An 11,832-nucleotide genomic window follows, 5' to 3' on the forward strand; every position below is an offset into this window, starting at 1 on the left:
TCTGTCCATGGGGATTCTCCAGGCGAGAATACTAGAGTGAGTTGCCATTTCTTTCTCCAGGGGATCTTTCCAACCCAGAGATGGAACCCACATCGCCTTCACTGTTAGGTGGATGCTTTACCACTGAGCCACCTGGGAAGCTCCACCATACTATATACCAGAATAAATTCCAAATGGATTCAACATTTAAAATTTGATAATAAAACCACACAAGTACCAAGAGAAAACATGGGAGAATTCTTTTATAATCTTAGAGTGTGAAAATTATTCCTCATTATGACTCAAAAACCATAAGCTAATAAAGTAACAAGTTGATAAATTCACCTAATAAAAGATTAAAAAAAAATTTAGAGCTTGTGCACGCCAAACAAGAAACTTGTATAAGCAAAGTAACAAACAAATGAAAACCTGCAAAGAATATATGCAACTTGGCAGACAGAGGTCTAATCGCCTTAAATTATGAAAATATAAACAAATCTCTACAGAAAAGATTCATAAAAATACAAGCAAAGGTAATGAAAAGACAACTCACAGAAACAAAAAGAAATCCAAATGGCTATGTGCTGAGATGCCTCTTGTGTTTTTTAACCTATTAGCTTGACAAAAACACAAGTTTGAAAATACGCAGTTGTCTGTGAGGACTCAGACATTTCCATCCATTGCTGGTGAGCATGTCCACTAGGACAGACCCAAAGGGCAATTTAACAATCTTTATCACAATAAATCTGGGCTTTCCAAGTGTCGCTAGTGGTAAAGAACCCGCCTGCCAATTCAGGAGAGACAAGAGACGCAGGTTTGATCCCTGGTTGGGAAGATCCCCTGGAGGAGGGCATGGCAACCCATTCCAGTATTCTTGCCTGGAGAATCCCATGGACAGAGAAGCCTGGTGGGCTATAGTCTAAAGGGTCTCACAAAGTTGGACACAATTGAAGTGACTTAACATACACACACATACATCAAAATAAATGCATACACCTTCTGACCCAGCAACCCTCCTTCTTAGAGCTGACCCTACAGAGAAATCTATTTGTTGCATATAAAGTGACATGTGTACATGATTATAAATTGCAGGAAAAAAATAGAAATGATATAAATGCTCATTAATTGAGAACTGATTGACTAGGTTAGGGGTCAGTGAACTCTCATTAAACTGGCCCTCTGCCAGCTATTGTAGGGCCTGAAGCTATGAATCATTTAAAAATTTTTTAATGGTTGAAAAAAATCAAAAGAATAATTCAATTTCATGATGCGTGAACATCATATAAAATTCTAACATCGGTGTCCATAAGTAGAAGTATACGGAACACAGCCAGGCCTCTTTGTCTACACAACACCAAGGGCTCCATTTGCACCACAGCAGAGAGGGGAGTGGTTTCATGGAGACCGGATGGCCCAAAAAAACCTCAGATATTGACTATCTGGTCCTTTACAAAAAAAGTTTGCCAGATTAGAGTGTATCCAAGCAATTGGATACCACAGAGCTACGGAAAACAATGAGAAAGCTCTTTATGAATTGCTGCGGAGAAGTTTCTAGGATATTATGACTAAATGTTTAAAATGCAGATATAGAAAGTGTGACTTACATGTTATCATTTGAGTAAAAAAGGGAGAAGGCTATGCATAAAAATGATCTGGAAGAAAATGCAAGAAATTAATAAATGGTGGTTAGGAGTGTAGATTATTATGTATGTGTGTATTGGTATTATCTATTCAAAAAAGTAAATTAAGAATTATTATTATTTTTAAATATACACTCTGACAGAGAAGAACGTGGATTTAGGCCACTGCAAATATGTGTGCCTGGCCGGAGCACAGCTTGTGAGGGGCTGGGGGCGGTATACGGGGTTCAGGGAAGGTTGGAGAAGTCTACAGGGACTGATGGCTGGGCCAAGGAGTTAGCATTTTCACCCATCCAAGATCAAGGGCAAACAGGATCAATTTGTACTTTAAAGAATGAGATTCTAGAGAGCAGAGAAGGGTGGTTGAACAAGGCTTGGGCTGGTCCCAAGGGAGAAAAAGGGGTGGACTGCTTTGTGGGGAGGACCTGGGAGGCTGCGGCCCTAGAGTGAAAGGGTGGCTTACTTTTACTATAAATGCTTTTGTCAGACTTATGCATGCATACTCATTTCCATGTGCATTTATTTCCTATAGAAATCATTTTATTTTTAAAAGTCCTTCAGACCAGGTAAGATGAGGCCTGAAATGTGTCAGTGGTGGTGGGTGGGGGTGGGGAGGAAAGAGAAAGTCCAGAGCAGAGTTGCCGGGACTGACCAGAAGTGGGGGTGATGGGCCTGGAACTGTGCCCATACCTCCAAGGACCTGGGGAACAGAACCTTGTAGGGAGGAGGGCAGGAGAATATAAAGTTCAAGAGTAGAAAGTTCACCTGCCCCAGGTGACTTCCTCTGACTTCCTAGGCCACAGCACAGGTATCCTCTAGGTACAGTATACCGCCCACCCAGGCCCTTTGCACCTTTGATTCCACTCTGACCCAAGCAGGACATCTACAGCCTGGACATGACCTGAGCACAAGCCCCACATTATGCAGACTCTAAGGTCCAGCCCAGGCCACCAGTAATCCCAACTGGCCCCTTCCTCCCATCTCCTTCTAGCACCGCCAACCCCTTCCCTCCTCCTTGCTTCAAAGGGAAGCACCACAGAGCCAAGCCAGGATATTCTCTAGGACTCCTCTGAGTCATTAACTTTCTTTTTATCTGCACATGCTATACTTGCCCCATTGACAGTGCACCACCAGCTCTTTGGAGGCAGACTTAAAGGCTCTGAGACCTCACGAGCCACAGTATTTCTTTTCTATATGGTAGGTACCCATGAATGTGCTGACTGGCTGGTTGATGGGGACTCCCCCTGTTGTCTTCTCAACAGCACTGCCAACACACCTGCCTCCCAACACATCCCCCCTCCAACTCTGCAGAGCCCACCCCCCATGAAGGAAACTCTTGCCTGGCTAAGAAGTCGAGGGTCTGCTCAGTGTTCACCCCACTTCATTGGCTCTCCACATTCAGCTCTCCTTTGCCTAGATACGAGTGTGCTAAGTCACTTCAGTCATGTCTCCCTCTTTGCAACCCAATGGACTGTAGCCTGTCAGGTTCCTCTGTCCAGTGGGATTCTCCAGGCAAGAATATTGAAGTGGGTTGCCATGCCCTCCTCCAGGGGATCTTCCTGACCCAGGGATCGAACCCTTCTCTCTTATGTCTCCTGCATTGGCAGGCAGGAGGTTCTTTTTAACCACTAACACCAGCTGGGAAGCCCCTTTGCCTAGATGTTATCAGCCAAACAGAAACTCAGTAGCCAAAAGCTGTCTTTAGGCAAGTTTTCTGTTTGGCCTCCTACACAAAAGGGAACAAATAGTGAAAATGATAGTAAGCAACAAGGATCATCACTGTTTCAAAGAGACATCAGTGCCAGCAGTTCCAGTGAGACCCTGGCGTGTCAGTCACTTTATCTGCAATCAGAAAATGAAATTCACCTGCCTCTGTAGGTAGAGTGCTCATAAACACTTAGAAAACTGGAAATGACTTTATAACTGCCACTTACTGCTGCTGACCTTTGTAATCACAGCCCTCAGGATCCCAATATGCCACCAATCCATGTGAGGGTGTACTCTTAGTGAAGTCACTCAATCGTGTCCGACTCTGCGACCTCGTGGACTGTAGCCCACCAGGCTCCTCTGTCCATGGGATTCTCCAGGCAAGAATACTAGAGTGGGTAGCCATTTCCTTCTCCAGGGGATCTTCCCAGCCCAGGGATCGAACCCAGGTCTCCCGCATTGCAGGCAGACGCTTTAACCTCTGAGCCACCAGGGAAGAGTGCAATGAAATTAAGCGGGTATTTAACGGCAACCTCAGCTCAGCTCCCTCGACGGAAAATAAACCCACAACTCAGCTCCTCAGGGGCACTAAGGATGGCCGGTCCCCGCCAGACAGGGGGTGGGGCCTGGAATGAAATGGCCTGGGGTCAGGGTTGGAAGTCCTCGGCTCCCTTCCTTCCGGGCTGGGCAGATGCCGGGCAGTTCAGGGAGGAGCCTGGGCATCTGCCTCTTTCCCCGCCCCCCACCTCTTCTTAAGGGAGAAAGTTCTTTTCCTTCCTGCCCCTTTGGGCAGAGCAGTAATTGAAAAGAGCTACTTGTTCCTAACAAGTTATATATAGCTCAGCAACTGACTGCTGGGTCTCCAGCCTCAGGTCTGGGAACGGCCTTCCGCAGCCACACCCGGACAATTGTCCCAGTTAGCAGAAAGGCCGGGGGCAGTCTTCTGGTGGCCCTTTATGCTTGTGGCATAAACTTAAATAGCCCCCTTCTCGGAGAAGAGGACGTCGCTGCAGCCACGATTTTCCAGAAAGGGAAGCGGTGTCAAGTTGCCTGAATAACGTGGGGTCCGGCGCCACCTAGTGTCCACTGCAGGGCTTGGCGCGCATCCTGCTCCCTTGAGGGGGCGTTTCGGAAACTGACTCCCACCGCCAGAGGGGCTGAGACAAGGAAACAGGACCAGACCTCAGGGCGGTCCTCAAGCCCACGACGAGGGACTGTGATTTTGGTGGGAGAAACTGAGACGTTATGATCCTAATGCGTCATAGATGGGGGTGTTGGGTGAAGGGACGGGGGTGTCTTTCTCTTGGAAGGAAGCTGAGGTGATTCACAAGTAAATTTAGTCTTGTTCCCAGAAGATTGGCTTGGCTTTGTCAGCTTGAATATTTTTGCTCACACTAAGGGGAAAAAACCAATAATACCAGTGCTATTTTATGACTTTTGTGCTTTTCAAACTAGTTTCTCAGTGTTCCCCCAGAGCCAGCATATGGCCTATTTGCAAAAGACCTTGCAAGCTGTCTCATCACTGAACCCACTCCTGCCCTCTTGCTAATGTCTTTGTGGGACAAGCAGTCTCTTTTTATTATCCTCCCACTTCCTGGCTGCCTCAAACCCTCTACTAATCAAAGCCACCTTTTGCTCTTTGCTTTACATCATTCATTTAAACCTCAAAACAGCCCAGAGAGGGGATGTTAATATTCTCATTCAATATATGAGAAAACTGATCCTTGGGGAAGTTAAGTGACTTACCCAGATCTGTCAGCTAACAAGTGGACGTGGGATTTGAACCCAGGTATTTAGCTTAAAAACATTTCACCAAAGTATTTTGTCTGACACAACTGAAGCGACTTCACACACACAGACACACACACACACACACACATTCTATCTGCACAATGAGTGGGTAGCCAGCTAGAGCAGAGGAAGCTACAGAATACAGGAGGTTCTGGAGGACACTTCCTACTTTGGACCAGCCCCTGTGACCCCAAGGCTTGGCTGGACTCTTGGTGTAAACACCCTCCTTCCTGCCAGCATCAATCGCCCTGCAACCTCCCCCCCCACCCCCCCACACAACCCCAACACAAACACTCCAGCAGACTACACTCCTCCACACTTGGAACCAGCCCAGAGGAATAGTGAGAGCAAAGAGCAGGGACCTGGCAAACATTCAGAATGCCAGGAGAATCGTGGATTTGTCTGATTCCCCGGGCCTTGGCTTCCTCCAGTGGAAAACTGGGAAAATTTGCTGCTGGCTGCTCCCTTCCGCTCTCCCCTCCACCCTCTTCTCTACTCCCCACCAAAGAGACATACCTCCAGAGGAAGGTTAAGTAAGGCTACTCTCTGGAGTCCTCTGAAACAAAACTGTTGCTGAAATACACAGATTCAGAAATGAAGTTTAAATGGATAACACCCTGCAGTAAGATACAAATGCTGACCTCCACAAATCGGGTAAATGTGCGGGCTGCCAGCAGCCTGTGAGAAGGGGTTTGGGGTATTGGAAGGAGCACAGGATTCAGAGACATGGACTGAAATCCTCAGTCTGTCACCCCCTAAGCTGAGTGGCTTTGGGCAAGTCGCTTAACCTCTCTGAGTCTCCGTTTCCTCATTTGCAGGATGAGGGCAATTTTTTTTTTAAAGCTATAAGATAATAAACAAGTGCTTTATAAAGCCCTGCAGAGTAGGAGGTGGCATATGAAGGAAAGAACTGCAGGTATTAGGATTTAGATAAGAGATTTTTATTCACTTTATCCTTTCCTTACTCCTCTCACCCCGCCCCCAAAAAGAGACCTTCTCTTAGAAAATGGATCTTAACACACACACACACAAAGTCTCAAAGTCCCTGTGGGTTCATCACTTTTTTAGAGCTAAATGATCTTGGAAAACAGCTTTTCCAATAAAGACCCAGTGGCCAGGGACCACTGGACGCACTTTCTTTAGAGGAAGCAGAAAAAACAGAAGCAGGAAGGTCTATGGCAGCATATCCATTATTCTCAAGAGGAAGGTACAGAAAGGCCATTTTCTCTGTTGCCAGCTAATAAAAGCGGACGTCTGTGGCTGGCACGGGAGCAGACGTGTCCATAGCAGCCCAGCAGAGCTAATGCATGCAAGGGGAATTTAAAAACCCCAGTGAGGAGCAGTTAAGAGAGCTGGATAAGGGGTGTGGCGTCCTCTCTCCCGGTGGTGAAACCAGCTTGAAAAACTCTTGATTTCTTCACACGCTCCATTTCTAATTTAAGGCGTCTCCACCCCGTTTAAAACTCTGTGCCTCTCTACAGAGGGAGGAAAGAGCTTCAGAAGAGTGACTGAGGAAGAACAAAGACCTCATTAGGACCCATCACTTATTCTGACGACGCATTCCCGAGAATCTCTATGATGATCCCCGGTACAAATGAAGTGGTGATTAAGGATATAATGCAAATAATCTGCAGTTTAGTAACTCCCCTTGTAATTGAAATTTACTAAATTAAGCCTGAGATTTTTTAAAACTGGGTATCTTTTTTTTTTAATTCATCCAATTATAATGCGCCACCCACCCCTCTGTAATGTAATTAGTTAAAAATAAGCTCCACCATGCCTATTGCTGCCTATTGCTGTTCAAGCTGGCCCTTGCTCTCTGAAATGCTGGTCTCTAATAAACAATCCCCAGGAAGCAAATGAGGAGAGGGGTCATGCATCAGCCAAATGAGGAGGCGGTCATGCATCAGTCAGGCTGCTGTTGCATTATCACACACAGACTCAGAAACTGCACACGGGGCTGGTGGCACTAGTGACGCTGAACACAGAGATTTCTCAGTTTCTCTCTCCTGGCCCTTTCCTCTGATTTGGAGCCAGCTGAGGACGGCTCAGAGGAAGGAGTTGGAGTAGCAGAGGGTGTAGACTCGGGAGACAGAGGGTTTAGATGAGATCAGAAACCTGTCTCTTTTCTTACAGGCCAGAGAGAAACTCAACCTGGAACAGCTGCAGGACACCTCTGAATCCTGTCCTCCGCCAGTTGGTGCAACCACCACTAGCCTTAGTAGGTTTCTCCCCAGGGGAGGGCCAGGCCCACCAACCTCAGCCTTCCAGATGGGAACATGGAGGAGCCTCGTGGCCGCAGACAGGGACCCCCGGAGGTGCTCCAGCCTCCCCATCCTCAGCCCCAGTTTGGCCAGACAGTAAAGGCTTCCCTGGTGGCTCAGATGGTAAGGAATCTGCCTGCCGTGCAGGAGACCCAGGTTCGAACCCTTGGTGGGGAAGATCCCCTGGAGAAGGGAATGGCCACCTTCTCCAGTATTCTTGCCTGGAGAATCCAATGCACAGAGGAGCCTGGCGGGCTACAATCCACAGGGTCACAAAAAGTTGGACACCACTGAAGTGATTTAGCGTGCGTGCCAGCATAAACAGTAAAAAGGCTTGAAAGTTGTCCTAAGGACATGTGACCTTCCAGACGAGCACCTTGGTTGTTTCATTGGACTCAGATGAAAAGAAGTGTTCACCTTTGAAATCAAGCTCCAGTTTCCTTGAGCAGCAGGGCAGGACTGATGTCTGAGAACAGGCGCGAGCCTCCCACACTTGACTCCTTCCTTCTCCTCCCCTTCTCTCCCCTCCCACCCTCCAAAACTGTTAGATAAACATAGAAACACTTGGAGCTAATTGGCCCTCACCTTCCAAAGTCCAAGGCTGCAGGTCCCTCTGAGAACTCTGTAAAAGGTAGCTCTCTGACAGGCAGCATGGACAAGAGAAAAATGCTTCCTTCCCACCCCTTTGTTTAATTTTTTTTTTAAAACTGTGATATGATTGATACATAACAGTGTATTCGTTTTAGGTGTGCAACATAGTGATTTGATACCTGTACACCCTGTAAAATGGTCACAAGAAGCCTAGGTATTTTCCTTCATCTCACATGGTTACAGATTTTTTTTTTTCTTGTGATGAGAACTTTTAAGATCTATCCTCTTGGCAACTTTCAGGTATCTAACACAGCATTACTAACTATGGTCACTGCATGGTACATGACATTCCCAGGACTCATTTATTTTACATCTGGAAGTTTGTTCCTTTGACCCTCCCATCACCCCTTTCCATTGTGTGTGTGTGTGTGTGTACATGTGTGTGTGTGTGTACACGTGTGTGCGTGTCCCTATTTTCCCTTTATCAGTTCCCATCCCTAGTGTTTGAAACTTTAGTAAACGTTTAGCTGAATAACTTCTGTTGGCACTGGCAAGCAGCAGAGTTGTTTCTGGAGAGCATAAGAGGTGTTCTTTTCCATTTGCAAATCAGATTTTTTTTTAAAAAAGACAGACAATGGCAATCTTGTCTCCAGATAAGTTTGTTCTTAAAACGCTGGCCTGAATTCACACTGGTGTATTTTCTCCCATGCCCAGTGTGGGGCCTGGCACATGGTAAGTGCACAATAAACATTAGCTGAGTGAACGAGTGAAAACGTGACTCATGTTCAGGAACTTTTCGTAGCTCTCAGTGGGACAGGGGAAATGCCCTGTGTCTGTGCTCAGTCGCTCAGTCTTGTCTGACTCTGCGACCCCATGGACTGTAGTCCGCCAGGCTCCTCTGTCCATGGGGATTCTCCAGGCAAGAATGTTAGAGTGGTTTGCCATGCCCTCCTCCAGGGGAATCTTCCCAACTTAGGAATTGGACCAGGGTCTCCCGCTTTGCAGGCGGATTCTTTATCAGCTGAGTACCAGGGAAACCCTAAGTGTAGAATCTGGCCTTTAGGATCCTGCAATCAGATGCCAGCCCACCTTGCCTGCCTAGCCCCCATAGACATTCTCTGAACGTGGACTGCATGAGGCCAGACTTCAGAATCACCTGGAAGGCTAGTTAAACACAACCAGCAGGGTCGCACCCCTAAAGTTTCTGAATTAGCAGGTCTAGGGTAGGGTGGAGGATTTGCCTTTACTCACAAGCTCCTGGATGCTGCTGTCAAGAACAACACTCTGCCCACACCTCTGCATTGCCACCGAAGGCAGCTGTCCCCCAGCATCCCACCAGTCAGTCAAGGTCAAGTGCTACCCGATCAACAGATTTGAATGTGTGAGCAGAAATCTGTCCACCACCCTCCCACACGTCCTATCTACTACAAACCCCCATGCCCACCAGGACAGTTCTCATTTTATCTGTTCAGCTATATCTTCCTGACCCCTTGCAGATCTAAAGCTCCTGCTTCCCTTAACCCACAGCTGCCTGATCTTCCACTTCACTCTTCAGACTCAGAATCCTAGTCACCCCTTCCCCCTCCTTCCCCACCGGAGGCCAATGGAAACCCCACTCTCCGGCCTTTCCAACCTCTCAAGAGAGAGCTCCACCCGTAGATGTGGAATCGTAGCTCCATGATATACTGAATTCCCCCAGTACAGTGATTTCATCACCTCCCTCTCTCTGGTGGAGCTCCCTGAAGGCAGGAGGCAGGTCTCAAGCCTTTTCAACCCCCCTGTAAGGGCCTCGTCCCACATGGCCTTATAACCCGAGTGAACTTGCCTACTCAGATTCCTTCCACTCGCTGAGACCTTCACAGAGACCTCACTGAAGCACCTGATACTGCACTCCCCCCGGGGAATCCAAAGGTGAATGAAACACAGAAAGTGCCCTGGGATTAGTGCCTGTTTTCCAGTTTAAATTTCACTGCTCATTACGCCCACCTTGCTTTCCTTCCAGCCCCTGGACTGACCACTGGGTGTCCTTCCTCATCTAAACAAGTGAGAGGTCCCCGTCACTAAGACCCAGTTCCATTTCTCAGCCTACATTTTGTCTCTGAGACTCGGAAGGGAAGGGGACATTTGGGGGTGAGCCACGTGATGTAACTCATCCAGGACAGGTGAGAGGAAGATGAAAGGAGATGTTCTGCTGCCGGTTGAAACATCAGTGACTAAGACCTGGGGAATGGACCAGGAACATTCTCACCTCTCAGTTGTGGGCTCCTGAAAGGGCACTGCCTCATCCCATCCTCCTGTCGTACGGGCTTCCAGCTTCACGTTCTCACGTCCTCATAATCCCATCAGTATGTTATAGAAACCCAACTCAAGTCACTTAAGCAAAAGAGGAACTTTTGGCTCACCTTTGTGACTCAGCTCAGAGCAGCTGACAGAACTGCATAAAGAGCTATTAAATAGGAATCTGAAGCAACCTAGATGCCCATCAGCAGATGAATGGATAAGGAAGCTGTGGTACATATACACAATGGAATATTACTCAGCCATGAAAAAGAATTCATTTGAACCAGTCCTAATGAGATGGATGAAGCTGGAGCCCATTATACAGAGTGAAGTAAGCCAGAAAGATAAAGAACATTACAGCATACTGACACATGTATATGGAATTTAGAAAGGTGATAACGATAACCCTATATGCAGAACAGAAAAAGAGACACAGAAATACAGAACAGACTTTTGAACTTTGTGGGAGAATGTGAGGGTGGGATATTTCAAAAGAACAGCATGTATACTATCTATGGTGAAACAGATCACCAGCCCAGGTGGGATGCACGAGACAAGTGCTCCGGCCTGGTGCACTGGGAAGACCCAGAGGAATCGGGTGGAGAGGGAGGTGGGAGGGGGTATCGGGATTGGGAATACATGTAAATCCATGGCTGATTCATATCAATGTATGACAAAACCCACTGGAAAAAATAATAATAATAATAAAAATTAAAAAAAAAATAAAATAAATAGGAATCTGGATTTAGGGACCAAAGTTGGCCCCAAGTGTGCCAGGATTGTCTCTCTGTCCACCCGGCTTTCATTTCTGCACAATTTTGCATGTTGACCTAACTCTTGTCTGCCGCAGATAAAGGACAGGGTACCATGATCAGCCCAATCTGGGTTCCATACCTACCAAGCCATGTGAAATGGGAGGACTGTTCCCCAAGGGAGAGATGGGTGCCAGGCAGACCAACACCAGACATCCACTACAAATAGTTGTAGCTTATAACATGCCAGGCACGGTGCTGTTTTACATACATGATCTCATTTGATTACTAAGCTGATTCTACAAGATTCCTATGTAAGACATTTGCCTTTCATACAAATGAAAAGTCACAACACAATTTGTAACTGTGTCCTTTCTGCCAGCTCCAGTGCTGGGTTTGGGACACTCAGAAAATATGATCTGGAAATGAGAACACAGTTTCTTTGGAAATAAACACTTCCCTTAGTAAGAGGACATGTAAACCAATGTTTTTAACTCTGGTTATCTCTGTATCAGTAGTTAAGAGGCCAAGACCATAACTGTTGTTTAGTCTCTTGTAAATGTTGTTTTATGTTTCCAGTAGTTAATTTTGGATAATTTAAATTTCTCTACTAAGCTACCATCTCTGTGAATCTACACTGAAGGGAGGTAAGTCTCATCATGGAAGATCAAAGGGACTCCCTTCCTAGTTCCATCCAGCCAAGAACACACATCCCTGGGGACAGCATTGTAAAGGATGGTCAGATTACATCGGGATGAGGCATGGGGTTCTCTCTGCAGGCAGAGGGTATCAGGAGATGTTTTCATGGATCCTTGGACTCTACTCCTC

At 46.7% G+C, this 11,832-nt stretch overlaps 1 long non-coding RNA gene across 1 annotated transcript in view; it reads left to right on the forward strand.

Annotated features, from left to right (window-relative positions):
* LOC133064751 (uncharacterized) overlaps positions 1 to 10,799 on the forward strand; it is a 102,513-nt gene extending 91,714 nt beyond the window's left edge. Inside the window, exons 2-3 of the long non-coding RNA XR_009694707.1 lie at positions 7,254 to 7,338; positions 9,975 to 10,799. This is a non-coding gene — a long non-coding RNA (uncharacterized LOC133064751). The remainder of the gene's footprint in view (positions 1 to 7,253; positions 7,339 to 9,974) is intronic.
* Positions 10,800 to 11,832: the final 1,033 nt, after the last annotated feature.

The sequence above is a fragment of the Dama dama genome, chromosome 11 (genome assembly GCF_033118175.1).
Source record: "Dama dama isolate Ldn47 chromosome 11, ASM3311817v1, whole genome shotgun sequence".
NCBI classification, from domain to species: Eukaryota; Metazoa; Chordata; class Mammalia; order Artiodactyla; family Cervidae; genus Dama; species Dama dama.